We start from the raw sequence: 16,831 nt of genomic DNA, 5'->3' as shown, positions 1-16,831 counted from the left end.
GTTGTTCTCTTCACTTATCCCTCGATCATCTGTTGCTTCTCTTCTAACTTCCTCTTCTCCTCCATCTGTCCATGGGCAAGGACAAAAAGGGTCGAGGTTCGCCACGTTGCTCCGGCGACAAGCGGAAACGCGAGCCGAGTCCTCCCTCAGAGGACTTCGGTGACTCTGAGTACTCGGAGGAGGAGTTTTCCTCTGGGTCCGAGGGGTCGTCGGTCTACGCTTCCCCCGGTGTCGTTCGATGATTCGGACGACTCCCAGGGGATAGCCGCCAAAGTGTGGATGTACATTCGATCTGTCGAGCGTGCCGGGCTCGAGGGCTCGGATGAGTCGGAGGTCTCATTGGACGAGGAGAACTCTTTCGACTCGTTCGAGGAAGGGGGCGGCGGTGATGGTGACGGCGAAGGCGACAGCAGTGGCGACGACAGCAGTGGGGGTGGTGGCAGCGACGGCGGCAATGGCGGCGGTGGAGGCAGTGGCGAGGGCAGGAGCGACGACGGCGGCAAGGGCGGCAGTAGCGGCAGCAAGGCAAGTGGCAAAGCGCCACTGGTTTAAACATTAGTATAGATAATTTGTAGTAGAAGTAGTAGTAGTAGAATAATGTAGTAGTCACTACAGGAATCCAATTAATTCCCGTCAGCTAAAAACCGACGGGAATAACCTATAAACCGACGGGAATAACTAATTCCCATCGGTAACTGGCTAACTCCCGTCGGCCGCAAGCCGATGGCTGTCAGGTGTCGGGGATAAACTTATTCCCGTCAGCAGCTGACGGGAATAAGTAATCCCCATCGGCTAGTACTGGGCCGACGGGGATAAGCCTTAACTCCCGTCGGCCACGTGGGCCGATGGGGATAAGCCTTAAGTCTCGTCGGCTACGTGGGCCGACGGGGATAAGCCTTAACTCCCGTCGGCTACGTGGGCCGACGGGGAAAAGCCTTAACTCCCGTTGGCCTGGTCCAACCGACGGGAATTAACTGGGCCGATGGGGATTAATTGTTAATCCCCGTCGGTTTGACCATAGCCGACGGGAATTAACTGGGCCGACGGGAATTAACCTATAATGCTACAAAAGCAGCACCAAATTGGGTCACTATTTCTCCACAATTGCACACAAAACATATATATCATCACACAGAACATACACATCACAAACACATGCACACAAACATATATATTATCACATAGAACATACACATCACAAACACATGCATTGATATGATTCACACATCACAAACTTAAGATCAAGTGTTTACACAAACATTTCAAATATGAGTTAAGATTAAGTGTTTACAAAAACATAACGTCCACGAGTTAAGAAACATAGCGTGCAAACATAACGTGCACGAGTTCAAGTGTTTAGAGATAACCACCACTTGGGTGGTTAGAGCTTTGACCGCTGCCACCACTAGGAGGAGGGAACGCGAAGAGGGAGTCAACAAATCCAGTCCCTGCTGCGGGATCAGACCCACTACCACCCGCTTCGGGCGTAACCTATGCAAGTTAGCAAATATCAACATTTTTAATACAAATATCAAAAAGTATACAAGTGTATAAATTAATCGAGAGTTATCAAACGTACCCTATCTCCAGGTGCAGGTATATGTGTCGGAGGGGTGTTGAACTATGGTGGCAGAGCTGGTGTGTTTGCAAACTGGCTCCATTGTGGTGGCGGTGGAATATTTGTTGTCATGCCCTGTTGCTGCATTAACTGTTAAACATATGTGTTACTATTGAAGATGTTGTATTGAAATATAATAATTTAGAGTTGGGATTATGTATACTCACTTGATACATCGCTTGGGTATGTGCATTGCAAGCCTCCATAAATTCACGTTGTTGTCTCATCTCTTCACGCATCCTCATAATCTCCAACTCCTGCTCGTTCGGTCGACGAGAGCATGAGCTACAGGAAGACGAACCCATCCTCTGAGATCTCACCGACAACGAGTCAATGAATCCGTCGAAGAGTGCGTATCTATAAGTGATTCAAAAATTGTGATTACTGCATAATCAATTTAGTGTCAACCATATAATTTCATAAGTTAGAGCTTACTGTCCATGCGCTTTGCCACCACCACTTGCGTACACCACCGAGGGATCCACCGGTTCATGTCGCCAGTCGAAGTCAGGGACATGGCGACGAACCATCTCCTCCCCATATGCCGCCTATACATCATTCACAACCTTACAAATGCTGGAATTTCTATACTTTGAATGTTTGTACTTTTCGGCCAAAACTCACCAGCCGATCCGTGGCTGTCTGGCTGCAGAGCTGGTCAGGGTTGTTAGGGTCTGGTCCTTTGTGGCCCTCCTGGTAGACCTCAATGTCACTAGGCTTTTGGCCACTTGTAGCTACCTGTATAAACAAAAACATTCATAAGCAATCATACTATTTGCTGATCAACATAGCTAGATCAAATTTACCATTCTTTTAGCTTTTCGGAGCATGTCGTCACCGCCAAACTTGTGGTTAGGATTGGTTCCTCGACATTGCCTGTGATGCGCTGACGCTTTCTGGAAGCCTTTGGAAGCCCAATATCGACACCAAGCATAGTACGCATCAGGCACGGGCCCCATCCATGGAACCATCACCTGCACACACAATGTTACATATTATATCAATCACAACAATCAATTAAAAGGGTAAAACAAATTAAATACTAACCTCACGATATTGATCCTCAGTCAAATATATCTTTCAGGACCCTTCCTTTTTATTCAAGGGGCCTGCTTCTTCCGGATGATTTTGAAAATATAGGTTTGTAGCCTGAATTCTCGTATAGTATATGGCATCCTTCACCAGCTTCTTTGCATTGTTTTGGAACACATGTTCAGCGTGCCCCATGTAATCCTCTCCGTCAGGCAACCGATATCGAAGCTACAACGTAAAGAATACAAATACAATGGTATAAGTCATAGAATTACAATATTAAGAAACATAACAAAAACAATAAAGAATTCATACGCAAAAGTCATTACGCACAAGTCCCTGTCTGTCGGTGTGGTTTCAATCCTTTTTAAACTTGTACTCGTCCCAGGTACTGATGAGCACCTCATTCTCGGTATCACCGTTTGACACCTTCACTATACCAGGGTAGTGAAGGTGGCAAAGAGAACCCAACGTAAGGTTAACCTGAGTGTGGTGTCCCTTGCCGTCAAAGGACAGGTCCTCCCAATTCCTGCATTACACAAAAACATTAACAATACACATAATAGTTATATGAGATTAGTTAATATATTACACTCACCGATCTTCATGTGGCATGATTAAGATCCTATCAGCCTCTCGCTCTATCGCGTGACGAGGCTTTACTGAGTTGCTTTTTCTTGAGCGACGTGTGCATGTCGCTGAAGAGCCTCCTGAGCCACCATCCATCGGGTTGTCAGCTGGTTCGGCCTGTTGGCCCCACTGGTCCCACACCTGTTGCTGCTCTCTCTGGTGGTCCCACTGGTCCCATGGCTGGTGATGCTGTGCGGCCTGGTCCCATGTCGCGTGCTCCACCTCCTCATTGTGCTGCTCAGGCTCATTGTGCTGCTCCTCCTCATTGTGCTGCTCCTCAGTGTGTTGCTCATCCTAGTACATACAACTCAAGATTTATTTGTAAACATTTAAACAAATTTATTTGTACAAGATATGTTACCTCATCTCCATGTACAACGCTCAACAGCTCTCGACGTCTGATGCTGCTCGAAGAACTGCCCTGAAAAAGGCCCAGGCCCTTGAACAGCCCCTTCACTGACTTCTTTGACTTTGGCGGCATCCTGCATAAAAAATAAGAAATTATTCATTAGTGCATAAAATATGACATAATCCTTAAAAAATATAAACAAATGAAATAACAAAACAACTTTACTTGTTAAATATCATCAAAATCAGGATCTATTTGTTCTCTTCTATGCAGAGGTCGCCATGTAACTTTTCTCCTAACAGGTTGTCTTCTCCGTCTCTCGGGAAAAGTTAAGTCGTTAACTTCTGCAACTAGTGAATCTAATGCCGGTGCAGCATCAATATGAAAACTAGTTGGCAACTCTTCTTCTTGAAACACCTCATCAACCTGCTCAAGGTGACCAATTTGATATTCGTCCTCACCAGGAGTGTATAGGCGTTCGCGGGGATTTACATTGTACACAACCCTCCATGTAGACAACTTTTTGCATGGATATATCGAGAAATAAACTTGGTCTGCTTGATGGGCAAGGATATATGTGTCGTGTCCTTGAATCAATTTTTCAGGTTAGATCCGTGTCATCCCAAATTCGGTCCTATAATACTTCGGGTCATACCATTTACACTCAAAGAAAACTAGCCCTAAAGGCTTATTTCCAGCAAATGTAATCTCGATTATATTTTTGATTTTCCCGTAATAGCAGGCTTCATGTCCTTCCATGTCGGTTGCCCTAGGAACGACTCCACTATTGAGTGGCGGCCATAGGATGACTTGATTCGAAAATGCTTGAACTAAAACGATATCCATTGACGTCGTAACGTCCATAGCTTTTGGCAGTTACGCTTCCAATAGATAACTGACGTAAGTCATCATTCAAATTCATTTCCTCCCCAAACTATCAATTATGCCACAAAGCATTAGCATATTCTGTAATATTAGTTAACTAAAATTAGGTCTCGGAGCCACATAATTAAGACTTACATGGTCCCGAAGCCACATAATGAAATTAGGTCGCCCATGCGTACCATCGCGTCGCAATTTGTCTATGTCTCTCGTTGTTGACCTACCGAGACATCTCATGTTTTGTTCATCAAATTTGCTGTCAAATATTATTGTATGACATGAGATATTTGATAACATAAACTAATCCACATATGAACAATTTAAGGAAATAAGTCTTACACAAAGTATTTCTCCACCTCAGGCATATTCGTGAACATGTACAGTAAAGCATACTTCTGTTCTTCCATAGTGAGGTGATATGCCTTGGGTGGACCAACGACTTTGCCGTTTGTCTAAAAAATCGAAAGATCACTACACGGAGGCATCTCTCGTTCATCATCATGGTACCTTTTCTTTCGAGCAAATACATTATGTTCTTCTGCAAAGTAACAACTTGTGAAGTGTGCTACCTCCTTTAGTTTAAATTGTTCTGCAATACATCCTTCAACTCTTGCCTTATTGCCCACCATTGCTCTAAGCTTCTTTAATGCTCTTTCTATATGAAACATCTACCTGTACTGAACAGGACCATCGACCTTAGCCTCATATGGAAGATGTATAAAAGAGATGCTGCATAGGATTGAAGAAACCTGGTGGAAATATTTTTTCCAATTTGCACAAAAGCACTGGTGCCTCTTTCTCCAGTTGTTCCATCACATCTCTTCTGATTTCTTTAGCACACAACTGTCTGTAGAAATAGCTAACTTCAGCTAATGTTTTCCACACAGCTTCGGAAATGTACCCACGAAACATTACAGGCATGAGCCTTTCCATAATTATGTGGAAGTCATGGCTCTTCAGTCCATTCATCTTCATTGTCTTCAAGTTCATAGATCTTCTAAAACCAGCAGCATAACCATCGGGGAATTTAATATCCTTCATCCACTTCATCACTTCTTTCCGTTGCTTAGGTTTCAGACAATAGTCAGCTTTTGGTTTGCCTCCGTTTTCTCTAAGCACTTGGGTTGGACGATCACATATCACTGCTAAGTCCATGCGTGCCTTGTCATTGTCTTTCATTTTATCAGGGAAATACATGCATGTATTTATGAGGGCTTAGCAAAAGTTACTCTCTTGATGCATGACGTCGATGTTGTGCATCAAAATCAATGACTTAGCATAAGGAAGCTCCCACATGCCACATATGTGAGTCCAGTTATGATCCTCACCAAAACCTTGATACCTTTTCTCACTCTCGTCTAGGACAAGTTTCCTATGCTCTTATGTAATTTCTATCCCACTATGTCGCTTGGACGGTCCCTTCGTGACGATGGTGCCCTTCCTAAATTCCTTTCTCTGCCTTCTGAAGGGGTGATTGAAGGGTAGAAAACATCTATGATAATCAAAGTAACATATATAGCCACCAGCACTAAGACGAAAACAATCTGTATCTTTAGCACAATAAGGACACGTCAATCTACCATGCACGCTCCATCCAGAGAAAATACCATACGCCATAAAATCATGAACCGAGAACAAATATGCAACACGAAGATTGAATTTCTGCTTCTTGAAGCAGTCATAAGCTTCCACACCTTGCCATAGCTTCTTTAACTCTTGAATTAGTGGTTGAAGCATCACATTGAGGCGTACGCTGGGATGTTCAGGCCCAGGTATAACAAGACATAGGAACATAAACTCATATTTCATGCAAAGAGCAGGTGGAAGGTTGTACGATATGGCAATGACAGGCCAACATGAATACGACGCAGCGGTCATATTGAACGGCATGAAACCATCAGTTGCCAAGCCGATACGAATGTTTCTTGCATCGCTGGCAAAATCTGGATCAAAGTTGTCAAGAGCCTTCCATGCATCACCATCTGACGGGTGCACCATTAACCCATCTTGTTTGTCCGTACAATCTTTATGCCACCTCATGTGCATAACAATCTTCCTTGAGAGAAACAAACGTTTCACTCTAGGAGTGAGGCATGTACTGAAGCTGTTTATGTGCAACCTTTGTCACCACCTTCTCCCCATCTTCATTTACAAGCTCCACGTACCTCGACTTCCCACATTTTAAGCATTTCTGCTCTCTGCCATGTTCCTTCCAAAAAAGCATACAGTTGTCCTGGCAAACATCAATCTTCTCATACTCCATACCAAGACCTTCAAGCAATTTCTTGGACTGGTACATGTCTTTGGCCATCTTGTGACCCATAGGAAGAACCTCGCTAATCAAATCCACAAGCTCCTTGTAACAATTAATTGAGAATGCAAACTTGGACTTGATTGACATCAGCCGGGTCACGAATTCGAGGACGGTCAGGTCAGTGTGCCTGTGAAGAGGCTCTTCTGACGCTTTGAGGAGGCCTAAGAACTTTTGAACCTCCGGTGTAGGTGAATCATGATGATCTGGGCCAGTTCAGGCTGCAGATCCTCAAGCATCTGGTCCATCCTATCAACATCATCTTCACTGTCATCAACTTCTACTTCTGTTGCTCGTTCAACATCTTCACCGTGGAGATACCAGACCTTATAGCCTGGCACGAAACCATGTGAGCACAGGTGTAGTGTGACCTGCGTCTTGGTGTGGCTCGTCATATTTCTACATTTATTGCATGGACACCTAATATTATCTATTTGTGACAAAGCAGCTGCATGGTCCAGAAACATTTGCGTCTTGGCAAACCATTCACTTGTGTGACACCCACCCTTCTTGAAACCTTCATACATCCAATCACGTCTATCACCGATTATTGCGGCTGTGTGTACGAGTAAAGTGTGTGTGAGACAATCACGTTTCTACACGTCACACATACATCTATAGGTAAGTAGTAAAACTGTATATATACATAAATAACTATATATATATATACATAAATAACATTAAATTTATCAATATCTAAACCTTCATACAACATAATATTATAAATTTAATCTAATTAATAAATAACATCAAATTCAACAATTCAATAGCATAAGTTAGATCTATTATAATAATAGAATTAATACTTATCTAACATCAAGCCACACATGTGATATTAAACTAATTCTAATCACATGTGATATTAAACTAACTCTAATCACATGAAAGTTAACTCCCGTCGGCCATAAAAAACCGATGAAAATAAACATGTGTACACATATTTAACAATCACACTCGCATTTATATTTAATAATTCAAAAATATATATACCTCAACGACTTGGGCGGCGACGTCGCTTGGGAGAGGCGTCGGGGGCAGCGACGCCGCTCAAGGAGGCGGTTGGGGGCGCTCTGGGAGGGCTTCGGGGGCGGCGGCGGCGTTGAGGCCGAGCGGGGGCACCGGCCGTTGCGCGCGGGGGGGGGGGGGGGGGTCGGCGAGCTCCTGGGCGGCGGCGGTTTTTGGAAACACGAGAGAGTAGAGAGAAATGAGCCACGCGGGCTGTCCACTGGTCTCCATAAAAGAGCAATCCCCGTCGGCCAGAGCAAAGGCCGACGAACGTTAACTTATCTCTGTCGGCCTGTGTCATGGCCGTCGGGAGTTAACCTATCCCCGTCGGCCTCTGTTAGAGCCTACGGGAGTTAACTTAATTCCCGTCGGCTGCTGGGTAGCCGACGGGAGTTAACTAATTCCCGTCGGCCAGAGCAAAGGCCGACGAGAGTTAACCTGGCCGACGGGGATCTTCAGGATTCCTGTAGTGAGTAGTTAGTAGTATAGTATGGTGTAAGTAGTGTAGTAATGTAACATAAGGTAATGTAATGTAGTAGAAGATAGGGGAAAAAGGCCGGCTCATAATGAGTCGGTCTTTTAGTTTGTGTAATCTCCCCCCTCAATATTAATGAAAAGCTTAAGATGTTTCCAGTAAAAGTCCTGTTTTTGCCGCTTTTTTGGTTCACATGGGTGTCAGTTCATCCATATGCTTCATGTTGTCGACGTCTTTAGAAGTAACCGCCGAGCGATGTCTGATGTTGTTGGCGTTTTAGAGGTAACCGCCGGGCGATGGGTGATACTGTTGGCGCTGTAGAGGTAGCCGCCGAGTCATGTTTGATGTTGCCAGCGTTTTGGAGGCAACTGTCGAGCGATGTCTGATGTTGCCGGCGTTTTAGAAGTAACCGTCGAGCGATGGGTGACACTGTTGGTGCTTTAGAGGTAGCTGCCGAGTGATGGGTGACGCTGCTAGCGTTTTAGAGTTAGTCGCCGAGTCATATCCAGCGCTTAGAACTTAGCTTTTCCTGAGTAATGACTTGGTACTTTTTAGAAATAGTGCCTGACCCGGGAAACCCCATTTATACTCGCGCCGACGTGCAGTTTTGATTTCCGAGCCCTAACTTCGCATTTCTGCCTCGAACCACTCCTCTTCTTCCCTAAGATCTCGCTCCTGTTCGTTCCGCCGGCAAAGTTGCGATGGCGCCGAAATGGAAGAGGCAAAGCTCTGTCGCAGCAATCATCCCGCCCATCGACCCCAACAGCCAGTTGCCATTCACGGGTAACCACATGTCCGTTATCTTAGAATCCGACCTTCTTCACCTTGTCGATGTTGGGGTTTTACCTCCGAAAGAGCTCTGCTCTTGGCGGATTTTCCGTGGGGTCACTGTTCCGACAGAGGATACCCACGAATCTGTCATTTACGTTCCCTTTCTTATTCACGGCCTTGCTCTTCCCGTTTCTCCCTTTTTCTGCGACCTCCTTGATTTCTACGAACTGAACCTGACCCATCTGAACCCTAATTCCATCTTACAAGTTTCCATTTTTGTGCATCTATGTGAGGCTTATCTCGGGATTCTCCCCCATTTCGTTCTCTGGAAGTATCTGTATCTTTGTCGGCCTGGGATGACTGGGGGACAGCACCAGCTCATTGGCGGCGCGAGTCTGGAGCTTCGTCGCGGGAGGAAAATAGAGTACCTCGATATCCCCCTTAAGGATAGCATCAAGGGGTGGTGTCTCGAGTGGTTCATTGTGGAGAACCATTGCAAGTCCCTCCCCCTCAGTCTGGGAGGCAGCCAAATGTCCGCACACCAAGCTGGATAGAGTCTCTCACCCCTTTAGAGATAACAGAGGCTAAAGTACTGCTTGCCGAGGTTTGCTTGCTGAAGGACAGAGGTCTGACTACTGAGGCTGTGGTCGCTGATTTTGTTTTCAAGAACATCCAGCCTTTAAAGGACAGAGCGTACCCTTATTTGTACAGTGGCATCAACGATTCTACTCGGGTTACAAACAAGAGAATCCCCACTGAAGTTCTGATCAGCCGAATGGATATGATCTTGAGGGGCAGAGTTTCCAACGCTGGTGCTCCTGTGGCTTATTCTGCTTGGAACCTGCCACCAATCAGGCCATTTTCTGAGTTTGTGTCCAACCCTCCTGCTCGCGATGGTAGCCTGGGTCTTAGAGTGCGACCTTCTCCCGAGGACATTGAGGCTCTGACTGCCCCACTTTGGAGTCTTCCAGATGATGAGAGGCAGACTCATTTTGAGATGTCAGCTAGCATACGATGCAGAGATAGATGTTGTGCTTAGTTTGTTGGCTGGGGAAACATCTGACTCAACCCATGCCGAGCCAATGGCTATCACATCTGGACAAGAACTTGGTGAAGCGGTGGAGACTCATAAGCCTGAAGGTGCTCGCCCGAAGCGTCCACGCCGAGTTAGCCGCCCGACTGCACCTGTTGAGGAAAAGAAGAAGAAACGGCTTCAGCGACTGTCATGCATGGACCAGGATGCAGGTCCTTCTGCTCCGGTTCGTGATGAAGTGTCGGCAGAGGTCCTTCCTGAGGTTGATGCCAAGGGTTGTGATCATGCACAAGCTATTGTCTGCATATTTGATGAAGATGAAGAAGAAGAGGATGAAGTCCTGCTGATCCGCTAGAACAGCCGGCACTATAGAGGTAGCGAGGGGGTAGTGATATTCCTTCTCCAGCTCTATTGGCTCTTGTAAATCTTCAGGGACTTTCAATATCAGACTTTGATCAAGCACTGGAGGAAGTCGTCCCCAAAGATATGATGTTAGAGCCAACTCCCGATGATATCTCGGCCGTCTGTTCAGAGGTCCTAGACGGTGGGCTTTCCTTGCTTGACTCCACTGGGCAAGAGGTAACCCGAGCTGTGTCTCACGCATCGTCGACTTTGGAGGGCAGTCTTCAATGCCAAGATGCTGGTCTGAGTCACCCGACTCCCATGGAGGCGACTGAGGGGCCCTCAACCGTAGAGGTGGCTACTGCAGAAGACCCGCCCCCGAGGGTGGTGCCAGAAGTTACCCAGCCCCCGAGGGTGTTGCTGGTAGTGATCCAGCTCTGGTGGGTAGTGCAAGCTATGACCCAGCCCCCGAGGGTGTTCAGGTGGGCTTCCTTTCCCACGCCTCCATGGATGTCCACGTTGGGTTGTCCCCTCCTCGGTCCGATGGGGCGACGGTTGTACATGCTTCCACAATTGTAAATGGACATGTCGCTTTAGAGGCCAACGAGCTTTAAGCGAGGATCCTGCTGCCTGCTAGCGGGGCTGAGATCACCCCTGATGATGCCCTTCAGATTGTTCCTGCTGATCTTCCCTCGTCGAGCCATGACACAGCTCCTCCTGCTCTGGGTTTACCACTGTTCTTCTCCAATCTTCAGGTGAGTCAGCCTCTTGCTCTTACATTGTTCATATTAGTGAGTTATCTTTCTTCTACTCATATGTCTTTGATCATAGGCTCTTGTCGATGGAATTTCTGCTCAACTGAGATCCTATGGAGCCACTGTTCCCGAGCGAGCTCTGACTCTCATGCAATGGAATCCATTGTTACTCCAGAAACAGGTTGATGACTTGAAGGCGTCCAACGCTGGTTTGTGATCTTATAGCTTCCCTAACTGTTTTTATTGATCACCTTGTTCTTAGTCACGCATCCCTTTCAGCTGCATTGTTGGATATGGCTCAGCGGTGCTCTGAACTTGAGGAGAAATATCTTCAAAATCAAGTCGACCTAACCCAACAGTGCTCTGACCTTGAGGAGAAGTATTCTCAAGGTCAAGCCGACTTGGCCCAAGTCTCTGCTGCTTTGGATGGCGCGCGTTCTTTGAATTTCTCCCTCAATGCTCATCTTGACTCGGAAAGGATGGCGCATGAGGTAAACTCCCTTGGTTGACTTTGCCACGCTTATTGTTGACTGGGTGCTGAATGTTGCTTCTTGTTCGTAGGAGGAGAAATGAGCTCTCGCAGCCTCTCGTGATAATCTGGACAGGTTATACCATGGTGCTAGCAACTCCTTGACTATTTTCGAAAGGAGCCACCGCTTCACTATGTCGGACCTAGACCATCATCATCACGAGCTGCAAGTATCCCAAGATGAAGTTCAGCGGCTTGGACAGCTGTTATCAACCAAGGATTCAGCCATTAGAGATCTTCGTGCTTCAAAGAAACTTGTTGCACAGGAGCTAAAAGCTACTCGACTGGCTGTCAAAGCTTCAGAGGACAACTGCGCTGTTCTAAAGGCTCGGCGTGACAAGGCTATGGACAAAGCCATTCACGCTGGGAGGATCTTGATGAGGAGGCCCGGCGTAGTGGTGCCTGACGACATTGTCGCCGACGTTAAGGCTGTGCCTGATGCTTCGAGTCGTCCTTCTTCTTCAATTGCTCGTACAAAAGACATTGCTCGCAAAGACATTTTGATGCAGTGATGTCCTGCAAAACACTTGTTGTAATATGAATTCTATGTGTGTGTGTTGGTTGTGTTCGAATATTTTGTGGACAGGGTGTCAGAACATGCCCTTGGTGCTGACAAGTAAAACATTCTTTTTTCCTGGAGTACTAATTGTTTTGTTGTTAGGGGATAACAGTCACCCTGAAAAATTGTGAAAGTAAATGTGTCGTGCTGGTTTTGAGGCTTTTTTCGACTTAAGTCGATCGCCTGGCTGGTAAGGCATAGTGGTCGCCTAAGATGGGTAGATGTGATCATATCGCGCCGACTTAAGTGATTGCCGACTTGAGCCGATTGTTCCGTTAGTAGGTTATAGTGGTCAGCCTAAGTCGAGTTAGCGTGAGCATGTCGCACCGTCTTAAGTCGTCACCGACTTAAGCCGATTGCTACGTTAGTAGGGTATAGTGGTCACCCTAAGCCGAGTTAGCGTGAGCATGTCGCACCGTCTTAAGTCGTCACTGACTTAAGCCAATTGCTCCGTTAGTAGGGTATAGTGGTCACCCTAAGCCGAGTTAGCGTGAGCATGTCGCACCGTCTTAAGTCGTCGCCGACTTAAGCCGATTGCTCCGTTAGTAGGGTATAGTGGTCACCCTAGGCCAAGTTAGCGTTAGCATATCGCACCGTCTTAAGTCGTTGCCAACTTAAACCGATTGCTCTGTTAGTAGGGTATAGTGGTCACCCTAAGCCGAGTTAGCGTGAGCATGTCGCACCGTCTTAAGTCGTCACTGACTTAAGCCGATTGCTCCGTTAGTAGGGTATAGTGGTCACCCTAAGCCAAGTTAGCGTGAGCATGTCGCACCGTCTTAAGTCGTCACCAACTTAAGCCGATTGCTCTGTTAGTAGGGTATAGTGGTTACCCTAAGCCGAGTTGGCATATTGATTTCAAGTTCAATTGAATCGAAGTCAGACGATAGTCAAGAGTCTGAATGCCTTTGAAAACGACAACTTTATTGATGATGAAGCCCCCAATTACAGGGTACAATGTTGCTTCGAGAGCTTTTGAGGCCTTGCTAAGGGTAAAACTTTCTAAGATGCTCTATGTTCCATGAGTTCCCCACTTCCGTGCCATCCATTTGAGTAAGCCGGTATGATCCGGCCGAGTGACCTCTAATACAATGAATGACCCTTCCCATAGTGGTGACAATTTGTGTTGTCCTTCCCCCGTTAGAATTCGGCGAAGAACCAAGTCTCCCACTACAAAGGATCGGTGTCGTACGACTTTATCATGATAGCACCTCAAGGTCTGCTGGTATCTAGCCGACTGAATTATTGTGTTCAATCGCTCTTTCTCCAGTACATCAATATCCTCTAGCATGGTAGCTTCTGCTTCAGCTATGTTTTCGAAGACCAACCTCGGTGCCCCGAACATGAGGTCGGCGGGTAGCACTGCTTTTGAACCATAGACCATGAAGAACAGAGTATTTCCATGTAGAGCTCGACTAGGTTGAGTTCTCAGGCTGCAAACCACATATGGCAGCTCTCTGATCCACTTTCCTGTAAGCTTTTCATTTTTGTCGAACACTTTCTTCCTGAGTGCTTCCAGTATCATTCCATTGGCTCTTCCCACCTGGCCATTGGCTCTTGGATGGGCTACTGATGCATACTTGATCTGGATGCTCCGTTGTTCGCAGAAATCGAAGAATTCAGAGCTGGTGAAGTTGGATCCCAAGTCAGTTATGATACTATTTGGTATCCCAAACCTGAATATTATGTCTTGTATGAACTCCACTGCCTTGGCTGAGGTTAAAGAAGCAATAGGCTTGTACTCTATCCATTTGGTGAACTTGTCAATGGCAACCAACACGTGAGTATAGCCTCCCTGAGCTTTCTTGAAGGGTCCGATCATGTCCAGCCCCCAGCATGCAAATGGCCATGTTAAAGGGATGGTCTGCAGCTGTTGTGCCCATAAATGTTGTTGCTTTGACAAGAATTGGCAAGCTTCACACCTCTGGACTAACTCGGTGGCATCACTCTTCGTTGTTGGCCAATAGAAACTAGATCTGAAAACTTTCCCAACCAGAGTTCTGGATGCTGCGTGTACTCCACACTGTCCGCCGTGGATTTCATCCAATAGATGCTTCCCAGTAGTTGAGGAAATGCACTTCATGAGTGTGGCAGAACCGCCCGAATTATTCCAACTTAAGTGTCCAAGTCACACCTTAGAGGTCGCAACACATTTAAATCGAAATAACCCGTTAGTCCCTCAGATCTAGTCTGATAAAGCCACTTATCCAGGATCAAATACCACAAGCTCACTCGAAGGTGTGTCACAAAAGAAATACAATAAATTAGGAAACCTCAAATTAAAGTACTGGAGTTATTACATAAATCGAAGTTTTTCAAATAAACTGAAATAAGTTCATAAGGTAATCTGCAGCGGATAATCGATATCGTCGAAAGGTGAGGAACAGGGCAAGACCTAACCCACTACTACTCCTTCTCCTCTCCTACTGGAGCAGCATCCCACTCGACCATCCAACCTGGTGGCATGGTGGTAGGCCAAGTCACACCATCAACCATATCCTGAAGCGTACCTGCAAAATATATGCACAAGCAAGGTTGAGTATACTAATACTCAGCTAGACTTACCTGGTGTGAGGTATCTACTCCTCTACCTCTAGACCATGCAGCTGTTTGGCTGAGGGGTTTGGTTTGCCAAAGCACTAGCTAAGTCTAAGATTGATTTTAACTTTTCCAATTCTAATATCATTACTTTTAGCTAAGTTTACTCCTTTTAAGCATACATGGTAACAATCATTTAATACAATCAACATGTTATCTCATGTAAAACCTCATTTCACTTCTTACTCAATGTAGTACAAGGGGTCAAGCAGTCTCATTAGCTGTGAAAAGCTGACGATTCGAATCGAGTTTTAACCTTGCAAGGTAAACCTAAACACACGACATGTAGGGGCACTCCATCCCCACACACGTGAACCGTCCCCATTGATTCCCCATTCGCGGCCAGGACTCACCTCCTTGGCATACAATGCTCCACTGACCCCGGCTGCCGCCGTGCAGTGACCGCACTTGTATCCACCATAGCTAGAATGGAAGACCTAGTCTCAAGACGCGTGAGGGATAAAGTCTGCGCCCGGCTTCACTCAGGTACTAGGTTTATCGGTTACCATATTTCCCGGCATGTGCTTAGTACATTCAAACGCTTGACGCAGGTATCCACACATTAATCCTTAATTCTTTTTCCTGTCTCATTGACAAGGCATCCTCCCTGGATCCAAGTCCATAGACCATCATAGATCTCGTTATCAAGATGAATACAATCAATTCCTGACCTCGCGCGAGTGCTAGAAAAATCACTCGACTTCTACCGAGATCCAGATTTGGCAAAGCAGCTCCTCGACCTAGCATACTAGTATCCATCTCAAATAGGAATCCTGAATTCATGCAACTATGGGTTTCAAGCAAGTCCTACACTTAAGTGCACATTACAAGCCTACAAACATTAAGTGTAGTAAAGTAGCATATATATAAATTGGTTATGCATAAAACCAGCGCTTGCCTTCAATTGCTGGGGCTGTGGGGAGATCCTCGATGGTAGGCTCGGGAGCTGGCTCCTGATCTTTCTCGTGGACAGCTCCTTGCTCAGGAATGAGCACGTACTCTCCATCAGCGAGGTTGCAATCTAATGAATGCAATGAGTAAGATATATGCATGGTATGATATGCAATTTAGCAACTAAAATTGTAGGGTGAAAGATTAATTAACAGGGAATAGAGCTAAGTCTGGCTGTTAGAGATTTTCGGGGTATACTTAGTAAATTTGGGTCAAGTTTGATTACGGAATGGTCAGATTGTTTTTAGTGTTCTACTGATCTTCCTTTTTATGTCTTAGTGTCATTTTAACAAGATTCTTAGCTGCAATTATTGGGGTGAGACTTATTAATCTTTCTAATCTATCTCTTCTTTTCCATTTTCTTTTATGATTTTAAGGTGGGTTTGAACTACAAGCCAGTTTTATAAATTTCCAAAAATTCTGTAAAAATTACAGTGGCTCTTCACTAGTGTATACCTCTCTATCTCAAAAGTTGGGGCTTAAAAAGTGAGGGATTCTCTTTGTACAAATTATCAAATATTAGGGCAGAGGGGGTGTTTTGAACTACAACTCCCTTTTAACAGTGGGTTATTCTCTAAGGCTTATTTTTGCTGGCATTTAGGTGTAATAACATGTTTTGTACAAATTTTTAGCCACTAATACTTATTTGTTATTTTACTACGATTTTCTAAAGTTTCTAGCCAAAGGGGTGCTTTCGACTACCAATATACTTGGAAAATATCAAACAACAGATTTCTAAATTTTCCTATCAGCTTGTTTGCGCAAGAGCAATCATTCTAGAATTTGGTAACTTTTTTGCTTAAGGGAAAGGTTGGTAGAATTTCTTGAATTAAATGGCCTTTTTACATGAGGTAGGGGCAATGGGTGTTATTTTGTAGTTTTGAATAGGTTTTGCATTTTTCTCTGGTGGTCTACTTCATCAATAATTTGGTAAAAATTTATTTTCCCATTGGTGCACAATTTTTGGCTTTCTTATGATTTAATTGGAACATGG

This window comes from Zea mays, chromosome 2 (assembly GCF_902167145.1).
Source record: "Zea mays cultivar B73 chromosome 2, Zm-B73-REFERENCE-NAM-5.0, whole genome shotgun sequence".
Lineage (NCBI taxonomy): Eukaryota > Viridiplantae > Streptophyta > Magnoliopsida > Poales > Poaceae > Zea > Zea mays.
This window is presented reverse-complemented; position numbering follows the sequence as displayed.